This window comes from Vipera ursinii, assembly GCF_947247035.1.
Source record: "Vipera ursinii genome assembly, chromosome: 6".
NCBI classification, from domain to species: domain Eukaryota; kingdom Metazoa; phylum Chordata; class Lepidosauria; order Squamata; family Viperidae; genus Vipera; species Vipera ursinii.
Window position 1 is genome coordinate 22,667,328 of NC_139515.1, and position 15,474 is coordinate 22,682,801.

At 46.2% G+C, this 15,474-nt stretch overlaps 1 protein-coding gene across 4 annotated transcripts in view; it reads left to right on the forward strand.

Moving 5' to 3' along the window:
- The window catches only part of CADPS2 (calcium dependent secretion activator 2), a 409,931-nt gene that overhangs the window by 294,782 nt on the left and 99,675 nt on the right, over positions 1–15,474 (forward strand). The window lies entirely within an intron of this gene.

The window sequence follows — 15,474 nt, forward strand, 5'->3', positions numbered from 1 at the left end:
ACACTTTGATGCACATCTGTCTACTTGGTGACAAATCCATGCAGGAATATCATAATTTGTAAAAAAAAAAAAAAAAGCAAACCTACATACATTCAGTTGCAAACCTTTATGAATTTTAATATTGTTCCTTTCCACATCTACATATGCAGATTCATTAATCTATTTTATTTCAGTTTGATGCTATTTTGATATACCTAAAAGATTTTTATATTACACAAAAAGTTGGTAGCAATTTTCAACAGCGATCAAGAATTTACTGTAGGAAATCTTTGGTTCAGTTCTCTCCAAATCACTGAACTCATTAGATATATTTGTCTCTCTTTCATCAGCTAATTGACAGTGTGATTTTAAATATTTGAAGATAATGCATAGGAAAGTCTATGAAATTCTAACATGTCCTTTGATCGTGATGATATAACTACAATATATAGCAGTTAATTTAGTTATACTAAATATAGGAATTATGAGGAGGACTAATGTCCACTATTGCAATACAACAGGAGAGCTAATCTAGTCTTATATGGGTAGTTCTCAACTTACAACCATTCATTTAGGGACTGTTTGAAGTTACAATGGCACTGGAAAAAGTGACTTATGAACATTTTTTATGATTGTTGCAGCATCCTCAAGGTCATGTGACCAAAATTCATATGTTTGGCAACTGGCCAAACATATTTAGGGTGGTTGCAGTATCCTGGGGTCAGGTGATCACTTTCTGTGACCTTCTGACAAGCAAAGTGAATAGGGAAGCCAGATGTATTTAACAACCATGTTGCTATCTTAACAACTGCATTGATTCACTTAACAGCTGTAGAAGAAAAGTCTAAAGTGGGGCAAAACTCATTTAACAACTATCTTGCCTTGCAACAGACATTTTGGGCTCAATTGTAGCTGTAAGTCGAGGACTTCCAGTAATCAGATGCAAAATAAATCAAAATAAGTTTATAACTCTCAAATCCCTTTTTGGATAATGTTACTGTTTTATCTATCAGTATATATTTTTGCCTCTGTTGTCATATATTTTGAGAACCAGAGTAATCTGGCTGCCAGTAGTTGCCAGTTCATTTAACTCACTCTGTCACTCTATCCAAGGTGCACCACAAGGAGGCAAACTAGCTTTACACCCTATATATGTTAATATATTTTTCTGGTCCATGTACAATGTGCCATATACTAAATAAACAAACAAATCAGTTTGCATTTTTTGCTACTTTAAAATTCAAACTACCTGGATTGTTAATTTTAATGTTTGAACAGCCACATTCTCAAAGATCCTAATTCATACAAACAAAGCGTTATTTAATAAACTCTGAGATGTGCATTGCTCACCAAGTCTTATTTAAGGCACCCGAGAGATTATTTTCTGCTATGATTTTCTGGAAAGAAAGTAGCCTAGGCTCATGCTAAAAATGTGTTTAACATTTCAAATTGCTCGGAAGAAAGGTGAATGGTGCTCTTGAAAAAGAGAAAGTAACTTGTGAGCTGCCATTAAGGGTTGGGTTAAATATAAAGATAGATACCAATTGACTGTGAGGTACAATATAAGGCACATATATGAATCATCTCTATTCATTAAAAGCAGCTACATCTGTCTGCAGTCTTATACATTTTTGTCTTCACAGCCTGGAAAAAAACATGGCTACTTCAGTGATTTGAGGAGAGGCACTTCATGTATGTTCTCCTATGTTGAAAAATATCTTTCAAAATTGCACACAGCAATCCTGCTTATGTGAGCAATATTTTAGTGTCAGGTTTGTATGTCCTTAGCTCCCTGTTTTATTCCCCTAGAATCACATCTCAACAGCAACACATACCCAGGAGGCTTGATTAGGGCAAATTCCTTTGAGGAGAAGGTTACCACGGAGCATTTCATAAAATATTCAGGAAGCTCAAGGAACTTTCCAGTAACTATTTGTCTCTATGCAAATCTGCCCCTCATGTATTTGAATCCCAACATTTTGTGGGGATTCATAGTTTTGGTGTCCTGACACATGTTTCATCACCTACCAGTCCCCATTGTTCAGGTCATAGTCCAAGTTGTGTTACCTTGAAAGACCTCACTAATGTGTTAGGTCTCCAGAAGGATGATAAGGAATGATGACATGGTATATAAGGCCTTTCTGCAGCTTCTCCCTTTCCCTGAATCCTACTGAGCCAGCAAGCTTCTGGTTATTTGTGGTGGCTCTATAGGTTATTTACCTTAAATCAATAATGTTCTGCATTACCTGTAAAAGCTGTGATCTGTTGTTTTTGAAGCATTTATATGGAGATGGGTATCACAGATTCAAACCATTGATCTGTCTTTTGAACATAACTTTAATTTCTGTTCCAAATATTAAACATAATTTTTCACATCTCTATTGCCTACTTTGTTAACTGGAGGAAGCATATACATAAAGCATATCTAACACTAATTTCCTCTTACTGTTTTCTGCCAGTAAATCAACTTTTTAAACCTGGAAATATTTTAAAATGGAATTTATATTGTATTACCAGGAAAAGTGTGATGGGAAACCTTTTTTTCCCCCTGGAGTATTCATACAGGCAGGCAGGCTTATTAACGTGACCTTTGGAAGACTTAGTTATATGTGATAAACATATAAACATATATAAGCACACAAAATCCTATCACTATATTAATGAAGTGAGTTAACACTCTAATTAAAGTTGTTGGGTAGAAGGCCAGAGGATAACTCAGCTAGTCAAGCTAGAAAAATCAAAAACAAGTAGAGGAGTTGCAGGTATGAGCTACATATGTGTGTCGCATATGGTACCTAATATATGTTTTCTTTGGGTTTTGGTTCAAGATCAGTTGTGGAAATAATAATGGAATGGTTAGATTCAGGGAGGGATTGGGAATGAGAAAGTAAGAAACAGATAGAACAACAACAAAAAATGATGGGTAGTTGCTTGTATTTAAGTCTTAACTTCCCCCCACGAACCCACCGGACCCATCGGACTCAGAAGGTCTTGGAGCTGAGCCGCTGTGAGAGGGTGGCTCAGCTATACCATCAACTATACCACCCTTTACCATCTCCTATCTCCCTAGAGGTGAGAGATCTAGGAAGGTATGCTCTATTCAGGCTGGTATCCTGTCCGCTTCTGGATAGGTTTGGGCCCTCTGTGAGAGGGAGATGCCCGATCTGTCTTGGAAGTCACCTGGCCAGCTCAAGTGGCAGGGAGCTGGTGGACTGGACATTGTTGACCTTTTATTTTACATCTTTTGGAGTGACTATGGGACTGCCTGGCTGGATCTACCCGAAAAATGGTTTTATCTTATTCAAGCACGGACTTATTTGCGCTCAGGGGTGCCCCCCCCTTCCTGGGCGTGACCCGCCTTTATTTTAACCTATCCTCTTGATGACGGGCCCAATTATTCGGACCCTGAGAGATGGTTGGGCAAGGACAGGAGCCTCCGTCACAAATTTAATAAGAGGCCCCTGGTGCACTTTTTAGCTCAATTTTTTGTGGGGATAGGGAGGGGGGAGGGTTCTCAAAAGGTTTGGTTGGAGACCGGGGGGGTTCCACCAACCGTTACTCAGAACAGGCCTGGGATTGATCACGTCGTGACGAGGCTTGGGTTGGATGTCTCCGGGACCCCGGAGCGGGGTGTGGGTTTGTCTATTCCCACGGCGGTTGGGAATGGCAGCAGGCATATGAACAGGGGGCTGTATCAATATCTGGGAGTGCGTCCCCGCTGTCTCCGAGTGGTGATGCGCTCCGACCACCTGGTTTCAGCCTATGGTTCCGGGAGCGGGGATGAGCAGCCACCTGAGCTCAGGCTCGTGTATCTTAATGCCAGGTCCGTAGCTAATAAGGCTCCCCTTATACGTGATTTGATCGAGGGGGAGCATGCGGACCTGGCTTGCATCACGGAGACCTGGTTGGGCCCAGAGGGCGGTGTCCCTCTGGTTGATCTTTGTCCATCAGGTTTCCGGGTGCTGCACCAGCCTCGAGCTCAGGGTAGGGGTGGAGGAGTGGCGGTAGTTGTGAGGGAGACCTTATGTCTGCGGGAGGCCACCATTGTCCAAATAGTCGGGTGTGAGTCCCTCCTCCTGAGATGTGGCCCTAGAGCTCAGTTGGGCTTGCTGCTAGTGTACCTTTCGCCTAGTTGCACAGCAGCAGCCCTGCCCGAGCTTCTCGACATCCTCTCAGGGTTGGTGATTGAGTTCCCCAAACTTATGGTTTTGGGTGACTTTAATCTACCATCCCTGGGGGGATCATCTGAGTTAGCTCGGGAGTTCATGGCTTCCATGACAGCTATGGACCTGATGCAAGTTATTCAGGGTCCAACTCATGGGGGGGGGGTCACACACTCGATTTGGTTTTCCTATCTGGACGGTGGTTACATGATCTAGGTGGGGGTTCTCCAATTGTTCTACCCCTGTCATGGACCAATCATTACCTCCTGCGGTTGGTCTTCCGTTTTGCCACTCCCTGTCGTGGGGTGGTTGAACCAACGAGATGGTTCCGCCCTAGGCTCTTAATGGATCCGGAGCGGTTCCAGGCGACGCTTGGGTCCCCACCTGCCTCCTTTGCTCACAGCTTGGCCGATGCCCTAGTGGAAACCTGGGAAAAGGCAGCCATGGAGGCACTTGACCGGGTTGTACCCATGCGGCCCTTGACCCGGTGCAGATCCCAATGGGCACCATGGTTTTCCATGGAGCTCCGGAAGATGAAGCGTCGGAGATGGGGCCTAGAGAGCTGTTGGAGATCCAGCCGATCTGAGTCCGACCGGTTGTGGCTAGGGTCTTTCACGAGATCTTATCTCGTGGCGATGAGGACGGCAAGGTCTAATCACTTTGCTGCCCTCATCGCATCCGCAGATAATCGCCCGGCCGCCCTGTTTAGGGTAACTCGCTCCCTCCTTAATCAGGAGGTGAGGGAGGAGCCCTTGCAGGGTCGTGCCGAGGAGTTTAGTCAATATCTGTCAGACAAAATCGCTCGGATTCAGACCGGTTTGGACTCCGACTGGGGAGAGTCTGACAATGAGGACGAGGGCAGTCTTGTCGATATTATCTGGGAGGAGTTTGATCCTGTGACTCCTGAAGATGTGGACAGGATCATGGGGAAGCTAAGCTCCACCACATGTTTGTTGGACCCGTGCCCCTCCTGGCTGGTTTATGCAGCCCGGGATGGGACACGAGGCTGGCTCCAGGCAGTGATAACTGCTTCTCTGAGGGAGGGTAGTTTTCCTGCTGCCTTGAAGGAGGGGGTGGTGAGACCCCTCCTCAAGAAGCCTGTCCTGGACCCAGCTGTATTAAATAACTTTCATCCGGTCTCCAACCTTCGCTGTCTTGCGAAGGTTGTTGAGAGTGTGGTGGCGCATCAGCTCCCTCTGTTCTTGGAGGAAGCTGATTATCTAGACCCGTACCAATCGGGCTTCAGGCCCGGGTACAGCACGGAGACGGCATTGGTCGCACTGGTGAATGATCTCTGGCAGGCTCGGGACAGGGGTTGTTCCTCTGTCCTAGTCCTATTAGACCTCTCAGCGGCTTTCGATACCATCGACCATGGTATCCTGCTGCGGCGCCTCAGGGGGTTGGGAGTGGGAGGCACAGTTCTTCAGTGGTTCTCTTCCTACCTTCTGGGGCGTTCGCAGTTGGTGTTGGCAGGAGGGCAGAGGTCGACCTTGAGGCCCCTTGTTTGTGGAGTTCCTCAGGGATCGGTCCTCTTGCCTCTCCTGTTCAACATCTACATGAAGCCTCTGGGTGAGATCATTCGTGGTTTTGGAGTTGGTTATCATCAGTACGCTGATGATACCCAGCTTTTTATTTCAACCCCAAACCACCCCAGTGATGCCCTCGATGTGATGTCCCGTTGCCTGGAGGCGGTTCGGGTCTGGATGGGGAGGAACAGGCTTCGACTCAACCCTGACAAGACTGAGTGGCTGTACGTGCCGGCATCTCAGGATATTCAGAATATTCCATCTCTTTCTATGGGGGGTGAGCTATTACCCCCCGTAGATAGGGCTCGCAACTTGGGGGTCCTTCTAGATTCACAGCTCTCCTTAGAAGATCATATAGGAGCTGTGACTAGGGGGGCCTTCACCCAGGTTCACCTGCTGCGCCAGTTGCGGCCCTATCTTGACCAGGATGCCTTGCGTACAGTCACTCATGCACTTGTGACCTCTTGTTTGGACTACTGCAACGCTCTCTACATGGGGCTGCCCTTGAGGACCACCCGGAGGCTTCAACTGGTGCAGAATGCAGCCGCGCGAGTTGTGTTGGGGGTCTCCCGATACTCCCATGTTACACCTCTGCTCCGCGAGCTGCATTGGCTGCCAGTTGCCCTCCGGGTGAGATTCAAGGTGCTGGTTATGACCTACAAAGCCCTACATGGCATGGGTCTGGATTACCTATGGCAGCACCTGCTGCCGGCATCAACTTCCCTCCGTCCAGTGCGCTCCCACAGAGTGGGCCTCCTCAGGGTGCCTCTGATCAGAGAATGTTGATTGGTGGCCCCCAGGGGGAAGGCGTTCTCTGTGGGCGCGCCAGACCTGTGGAACCGCTTGCCGGTTGAGCTCCGGATGGCCCCCAACCTTCGCTCCTTCCGGCGCGATTTAAAAACTTATTTATTTGAACAAACTGGCCTGGTCTGATGGGTTTGGGGTTGGATTTAGTTTTAACACACTTTTATTATTGTATTATATTGGGCATAATTATTTAATTCTTTTTAACTCTTTTTTAACTTTTGTATTTACATTTTGATATTTATTGCCCTGTACACCGCCCTGAGTCCTTCGGGAGAAGGGCGGTATAAAAATTTAATAAATAAATAAATAATAAATAAAGAACAACCACCTGTAGTACCTGGAGAAAAGTGATCTGAATCTAATTCAGGAGCCTTGGGAAACTGTGGTTGATTTCTTTGTCAGTGGTACTAATGAACTCAGCCTGAATTACTATGGTTGGTTCTCTTCTGCCACTTTGCAGCTTTAAGTACACTGCTTTCACAAATGCAGTTCAACTAGAATTCCATGTTGATGCTAAGAAGTCATCGATAGTCTATGTATACCACAGTAGCAGCTTTTCATTTTAACCATAATTTCAGTGGAATGAGTCATTGATTCCAATCCTAATCTTTAATAATGAGTCAGAATATGTACAGTGAATGAATACTCAGACGATTGAAGTGATACAGTTGGGAAATCTTCTTGATTCTTTTCTTTCTTTTTTTCCTTTACTTCAAGGATTAGTTGTGTGTTCAAGTAACCCTGACAGTTGCTTAAGGTGAATGTAGTGTGTATGGAGTCTCATCTTCCAGGGTGTTGAATTTTCAAGCTCAGTGGAAATATTTTAAGGTATTGTATAACCATCCTAGCTGATGCGATCTCTGTACTCCAGAAACCAAGAGATCACAAAGTTGGAGAGAGCTGATATAAAAGTCTTAGGATATGTTAAGTCCGGAATGACGAGCGGAGACAGCGATGTCAAACAAGGAACGTTTATTAGAACTCACATAGGTCAACTGGCTAGCAGCCATTGAACCCTACCTTTAATACTAGGTTCCATTCAAACATAACCAATCCCCGGCTCAGAATCTCCCACCGGGAAGTAACAGCCAATGATTGCACAAAGGTTTCCCGCCGAAGGGAAACCACTCCCATAACTATGTACACAACACCCCTTCCCCCCTGGATGAAATTTATTATTTGACATAATCCTTCAGGTAGCTAGGGGGTTTATGTTGCCTGACTGGATATCGGCTGGCCATACTAGCTGCTGGGATTCCTTCAGTTCCGCCGGTGACTACCTCCTCTGACCCTGTTGTGTGTGTGGACGGCCCTGGTGGTGTTTCCTTATTGAGCTGTTGTTGTGATTGCTGTTGTTGGGAGACATTGGATTGGCTGGGTGACCCTGGCGGGCTGTCAGGGGGCGCTGTTTCTATCCTAGCGTTGCAATTCTGGGGGTTTGCTTCAATTGCCCTGAAATGTATTCTCCTCCCTTTCCCCCCTGGTACTTTGTTACCCCTGGCTGGGGAAGGTGCAGAGTCAGTTGTGGTATTTTCCCTCTCTTTGTTGGCTTGTACACCTTCAGGGACCCTTTTCCTTAACTGATCGATGTGTCTCCTAATCAGCTGATTCCCTTCCCCCTCAATTAAATAAGATAAGGGACCAGTTTTATCGATAACGACCCCTTGTGCCCATTTGTCCCCCTGTCCATAATTCCTGGCCCACACCATGTCCCCAATGTTCAGAGACCTGGTTGGTGTAACCGGGTCGTGTTCAGCAGGTAGTCTGTCTGGGTGTAATCTGTCCAATTTCGTTATCAATCGCCGGCCCCACCTCATTTCAGCAGGACTCTTTCCTGTGGCCACACACGGTGTGGTGTGTTGTGCCAGCAGGAACTGAGCCAGTCTCTGATGCCAGTCGCCATGGATTATTCGTCTGAGGGCGTCCTTAGTTGTTCTGACGTTCCGTTCTGCCAAGCCATTAGAGGAGGGGTGGAAGGGTGCTGAAGTCACATGCCTAATCCAGTTGGCCTTGAGGAAGTCCTGAAATTCATTAGACGTGAATTGTGGCCCATTGTCTGAAACAATTACGTCAGGTAACCCATGAGTGGCAAAGAGTCCCCTTAAGACCTGTATGGTTTTGGCTGACGTCATGGACTTAACAGGCATGACCTCCAACCACCGGGAGTAGCTATCCACTACTACAAGGAATGTGAGGCCCTGGAATGGGCCGGCGAAGTCAATATGGATCCTAGACCACGGGTTCCTGGCCTCTTCCCATTTGTATACCGTTGTGTGTGCTTGTTCTGGTCGAGATCGCTGACACTGGTAGCAGCCCGCTACTTTGTCCTCTATGGCTGTGTCTAACCCAGGCCACCATACATGGCTTCTAGCTAGTGCTTTCATACGCACAATTCCTGGGTGCCCATCGTGTAATTCCCCAATCACTGTGTTTCTATGCCTCTCTGGTATAACAACCCTGTTGTCCCACAACAGACATCCAACATGTGATGATAATTCGTCCTTCCTTCTAACAAACGGTGTGAACTTAGGGTCGGGGCTTTTGCTAGGCCACCCACCTTGTACCCATGCTGCTATTCTGCTGAGTATGGGGTCTTTTCTGGTAGCTACTGCAATGTCCCTGGCAGTTAGGGGGCACTCAGAGAGTTCTTGTAGGGACATGATTTGTCCCACAGGTGCTGGGTCTGTACCTGTATCCTCTAGAGGTAACCTGCTGAGGGCATCAGCGTGCCCCATCTCCTTGCCCGGCCTGTGTTTGATTGAGAATGTGTAAGCAGAAAGGAAAATTGACCATCTTAGCATTCTGGGTGACATTATTTGAGGTGTCTGTCTATCTGTAGTAAATAGTCCTAGCAGGGGTTTGTGGTCAGTGTAAATGGTAAAGTCCCTCCCGTACAAATAATCGTGGAACTTTTTTACGCCTGCCACTATGGCCAATGCTTCCCTGTCAATCTGTGCATAATTCCGTTCCGCCTTTGTTAAGGTCCTGGAATAATATGCTATAGGCCTCTGTTGACCCTGCTCATCCATGTGGCTTATAACTGCTCCCACTCCATAAGGGGAAGCATCACAAGCTAAAAATGTAGGTTTGTTTTCTATAAAATGAGTGACTGTAGAATTGCTGGACAATATGTCCTTTAAAGTTTGGAAACTAGTCCTGTGTTTTTGGTGCCACTGCCAGGGGGTCTTCCTATCTAAAAGTCTATGGAGGGGTTCAGCAATAGCTGCTTTGTGAGGCAGGAATGTGGGATAAAAATTTATTAAGCCAAGGAAAGCTTGTAATTCCGCCTTGTTCTTGGGTTCTGGAGCTAATTTTATCGCTCTAATTTTCCCTTCTGTAGGGTGGATGCCTAGGGCATCAATTCTAAACCCCAAGAATTCTGTTGATTTTACCCCTATGCAGCACTTATCCTTTTTTAATTTCAATCCTGCCTCCCTGAACTTCCCCAGTACCTGTTCTAGCCTCTCAGCTAGGATGTCCTCAGATTTTCCAGCGATGAGGACATCATCAAAGTAAGGGCATACACCTGGGATGCCCTTCAAGGTTCTCTCCATCACCTCCTGGAAGATGCCTGGAGCTGCAGCTATCCCGAACTGAAGTCTGTGAACGCGGAACGCCCCCTTGTGGGTAACTATCGTTTGAGCCTCGGCGGCTTCCTTAGACACAGTAAGTTGCAAATACGCCTGCGCCAAATCGAGCTTGGCGAAAATGGCGCCATCCTGGATCGTCGCGAGGATCTGCTTCACCGTCAGGACCGGGTAAGCATGCTTTTTCATGGCGAGGTTCAGGGTGGCCTTATACTTGGCACAGATCCTCACATCCCCGTTTGGTTTCAGGGGTGTGACGATCGGTGTCTCCCACAGGCCCCCTTCTACAGGTTCTAAAACGCCCTGGCCTACTAGCTTATCTAGTTCGGCCTCGATTTTCTGTTTAAGGGCAAAAGGCACCCTCCGGGCCTTAAGTCTAATGGGCCTGACCTCGGGTTCTAAATTAAAGTTAATGGGGGGTCCCTTGTACCTCCCTAACGACCCGTCGAATACGTCTGCGAAGTTATCGCAGACGGATTTTAGGGTTTTATTCTGAATGGTGTTAATTCCCCCCACCCAGGTGCCTAGGGCCGAGAACCAATTAAGGCCTACAAGGCTAGTTCTCTGGCCCTCAGTGACTAAAATAGTTAATACTCCACTAAACCCTTTATATTTAACTTTAATGGTAGCCTCTCCCACTAGTTCTATGGGTGATTTCTGGAAGTCGGCTAATTGTAATTTGGTGGTTTTAAGGGGAATTTTCTGGCCGCTTCTGGTTTCTATGTATTTAAGGGTGTCCCTCAAAATTATAGATACTGAGGCCCCAGAGTCCACTTCCATCTTGCAAGGGACACCTTGCAGTTGGACTTCAATTCTTAATTTAGGCCTCAAAATGTGGTTGATTCTAGGGGTGCGTTTTTGTCTAGGGAGTCCCATGTGGTTGACCCCCACCCCAGCCCCTGGGTTGGAAGTGCGTGCCTTAGGCCTATGGGTCTCTCCGCCACTCCGTTCGGGGGTTACCTCACCTGAGGCCCAAGCGTCGAGCTCGTGGAGGCGGTTGTCGTGCGGTCGGCTTTGGCAGATGGCCTGGATGTGGCCCGTTTTCCCACACCCTCGGCATTTGGCGTTTCGGAATCGGCACGTCAATCGTTGGTGATTCCCGCCGCAGCTTCCGCACCGGGTCTCTGGGTCGCGAGGTCTGGCTGGGTTGTCCCTCTGGGGTCATTGTAGCGCTGGAGGTTGTTGTCTTCTGTTCTGGTCTGGGCCTTCGGCTCATTGTGGTCTCGGCGCCATCTTCCCGAATCTTCTGGCTACTTCGGCAATCTCGGCTTCCCACTGGTAGTCCACCTCCCCACCATCCACAGGGCTCTCCAGGTTTATTTCGGCTGAGGCTGCCATGCTGTTGTAGGGGGGGTCGCGTCTGCCTGTAGACTCGTACGTGAGTAGCTCGTCTAAGACTTCTTGGAGGTTGCCTGTGGGCTTAGAGATGATTCGGTTTTGCAAGTGTTCATCTCGCAGGCCCAAAACCACTCGGTCTCTGATGCGAATCTCAAGGTTGTCATATTTACAGCGCAGGGCTGCTTCTTGGACTGCCGCCACAAATTGTTGTATTGATTCGCCCGGCCGTTGGTTCCGCTTTTCAAATATCCTCCGCCAGAACAGTTCTGACCGTTTAGGGGTGAAATGGACCCTCAGCTTAGCCAACAGGTCGGCGTACGATACGCTGGAGACCGGCAGGGGTTGGCACAGGCCGACGGCCACCCGGTAAACCGGAGTGCCGCTGATGGTTAGTAGCGCCGCCGCCTTCTTCCTGTCCTCCGTGATCCCGTTGACCAGCATGTACCCCTCGACTTGTCCGACATATTCTTTCCAGTCTTCAGGGTAGTTAGGGTCAAACTCCTTCAGGGAACCGACTTGCGCCATTCTGTTGGTTCAGTTCGCTTGCTGCTCGGTTGACTGTGGTTCAAATTTCCCACTTTTCACTCTGTCGGCTTTCCGCGGTTCTTTTGCTGTTCTGTCGTCAGATCCCACCTTCGTCGCCACTGTTAAGTCCGGAATGACGAGCGGAGACAGCGATGTCAAACAAGGAACATTTATTAGAACTCACATAGGTCAACTGGCTAGCAGCTGTTGAACCCTACCTTAAATACTAGGTTCCATTCAAACATAACCAATCCCCGGCTCAGAATCTCCCGCCGGGTAGTAACAGCCAATGATTGCACAAAGGTTTCCCGCCGAAGGGAAACCACTCCCATAACTATGTACACAACAGGATATATCTTTTTAACTGTGTAATTTAACTTTGGATCATCAGTCCAACACCAGTTTTTCCACCTTTCCTGTTTAATGACAATGTGCTTTTCTTCCTTGCAGCCAGTCCAGGTAACAGCAGAAAATGGGAAGGAGGAGAGAGGTTTTTGTGAATGGATGTCAATGTTGGGGAAAGGATAGGCAGATACCAGGCTGCATCCAAGATGTTGAGTGAAGCTTCAGACCACTTGGCTATTTAGACGAATGTGTTGGTCTTTTTGGATGGTCTTTAGCTTGACGGAGGGAGAGTATGGATCAGGGAAATGCATGAAAAGATATAGCGGGTGATTGAAATGATTCTGCATTTCACCCACCACCAGTGCCTGGTCTTCAAAACATCAATGTCTTTCTTTGCCTTGTCTTTGTTTGTTGTTGCCTAATGTAATGTTGGTATGTAACAAAGCTTGTCTTTGTGATTTAACTGTGGATGAGAAAGCCAGCCTGTTCTGAATTACCAAAATCTGGCTGAACAATGGGCTTGGGGTATGGCATGGGCCATGATTCTGGGGCAGGGGTGGTGGAATGACTATTGCTATTTGTGAGATTTTGCTGACTTCCAAGAAGATGATTGTACAGATAACTGGAGGTGAGATGGTACTTGAGAAATTGTGCTTTAGGGGTCAAGTGGATTTGCAACTCTTATTGTGGCAGCCTTCCTGCTGCATATTATGGCTGAGGTGACAATAGAGTTCTCTAGCCTTATGATCCTGAGAGACTTCAATTCTGCTTTCTCTGGTCTTGATTTTACAGATCAGCAGTTCATGGCAGCAGTCTAAAACTGGAGGTTGTCTTCACTTAATAACCACAATTGGGACTGGCAATTCATCATTAAGCAGTATAGTGGATAAGTGAAACATCACATGACCACCACCACCACCCCCACACACACTTAATAAAATCTGTTCCACTGCAATTGTTAAGTAAACTACCTGTGGTTAAGTGCAACATCACATGACCGCAATTTGTGACTTACTGCCTGTTTTCCACTGACTTTGTTTGTTGGAAGCTGGCTGTGGGGGTTGCAAATGGTTATCACATGACCACAGTTTCTATCAATGTAAATGTGGGCCAGATGCAAAGTGCCTGAATTGCAATCATGTAACTGGGGATGCTACAATGGCTGCAGTTTTGAGTCCCAATCATAAATCCACTTTTGCAGTATATTGTAATTTTGAATGGTCTCTAAACAAGGTATTTGGTAGTCCAGGCTACCTGTAGATCTATTTTTTTGTCTCAAGGGAGTGGTAACATGACCTGTTATTGATGGATATTACCTTCAGTCCCTTGTCGTGAAAGAATTACTCTCTATTGGCCTTGCAGTTTTCTGTACTTGCTCCTCACCACAGGGAAGAAGGACCTGTTTGAATAGTTCACTCAGGCATCCACTTCTCCCAGGCTCAATTGCATCATGTGACGTATAAGCCGATGTGGGCATGGCCTGTGCATGATGCTTCTGGCCTGCAGGCCACCAGTTTGACACCCCTGCTCTAGAGGGAACTTAAGCTATTATTCCCGAAGAAATGGACAGGGTTGTTCATTGATGAATGATGAATTATGAATTATGCTTCCTGTGTTTAGATCCATGTCTCACCTGTCTTTCAAGGTCTCCCAAAATACGGCATGGCAGGACCCATGCAGTAGTAAATGCTTCTCTGGGGAAGGGGATGGTTTCATCTGCTTTGAAAAAAGACGTGGTCTTAACTCTCCTTAAGACACATTTGGTAGATGCAAGCACCTGGAGAAATTTCATCAGGTCTCCAACCTTCTCTTCTCCTCACTTTTTGGAGAAAGTTGTGGAAGGGGTGGGAGGCTTATGCCTTTAAAGATCCTGGAGAAACATGAATTATCTAGAGCTTTTTCACTCAGGTTTCACCCTGGATGATAATACCAAAAATGCATTGATTGTGTTTGTGGATTACCTTTGACAGGCACAGGAATAAGGTAGTACTTCTGTCCTGGCATGGCTAGATCTCTCAGACATATTATCAGTCATGGTGTTCTTCTGGACCAGTTCAGGCCCTTGAATGTGTCAGGCAGTATTTTATGGTGGTTCTCCTTGTTCCTCCAGATCTGGTTCCAGTCACAATTGGTATCCTAATCTCTCCCTCTTTTATTTAACATCTACATGTAACCATTGAGTGAGGCAATCTATTATGGAGTTAAGTATGATCAGTAGACTGATGATATTCAGCTCTAAATTTCTGTCCTGCTTCTAGCTAGAGTTCTCTCCCACTGCCAGGAGGTTCTAGTGGTCTGGATGGGGAAAAACAGGCTTTGACTCAACATTAATAAGATGAGATAACTTGGTTTTAAAACTCTCCAGATACTGTATGTGGATATTTCCTTTTTGACTCAGAATGGAACTTTACTCTCTCAGATAGTCACTGCACAATTTGGAGGTCCTACTTGGTGAGCAACTGGCAGGATGAAGGACTTCCACATACCATCATTCTGTTCTTCAATTGTGCTTCTTAGAATGGGAAATTCTATTCCCAATTACTCATGCCTTAGCCACTTTCCAGTTGGGCTCCCAAGCTGCCCATAAAGAGCATTCGGAAGCCCTAACTGGTTCATAATATTAAGGCAATTTGAGGAAACCATAATATACTCATGTGACACCTCTGTTTCATGGACTACACTGGCTCCAGTAGGTTTATGGGTACAATTCAAGGTGGTAGTGGTGACTATAAAACCCCACAAGACCAGATGATTTATGTGATCCCCAATCCCCAATTATACCTGCCCTTCCCACCAGATTTGACAAGGTGGGTATAGAAGATCCCTTCTCGGAAACAATGCCACCTAATGGGACCCACAAAGTTGCAGCATCAGCTTTATGGAATAGCATTCTTCAAGATGCAGACTTAGCATTCTTAAAAGCTTTGAAGACAAGGCTTTTTTCAATCATTGAGGTCATCTAGTTAGTAGAACCCAATATGTTTGGCTTGATTGAATTATAGTTTTCAGGGAGTTTGACTATATTGTAATATTTTATTATTTCTTGGATTTTTTGCATGCATTGTGCATCACTCAGAATCACAAGATTTTGATGGAAGGCTATGTAAATTCAGTAAAGAAATAACTTTTTCATTTTTTAAAAAAAAATCTCTTTCTATAGGTATTTTTCCTCTTTTCAGTTTTTCCCTGATCTTGATATATTTT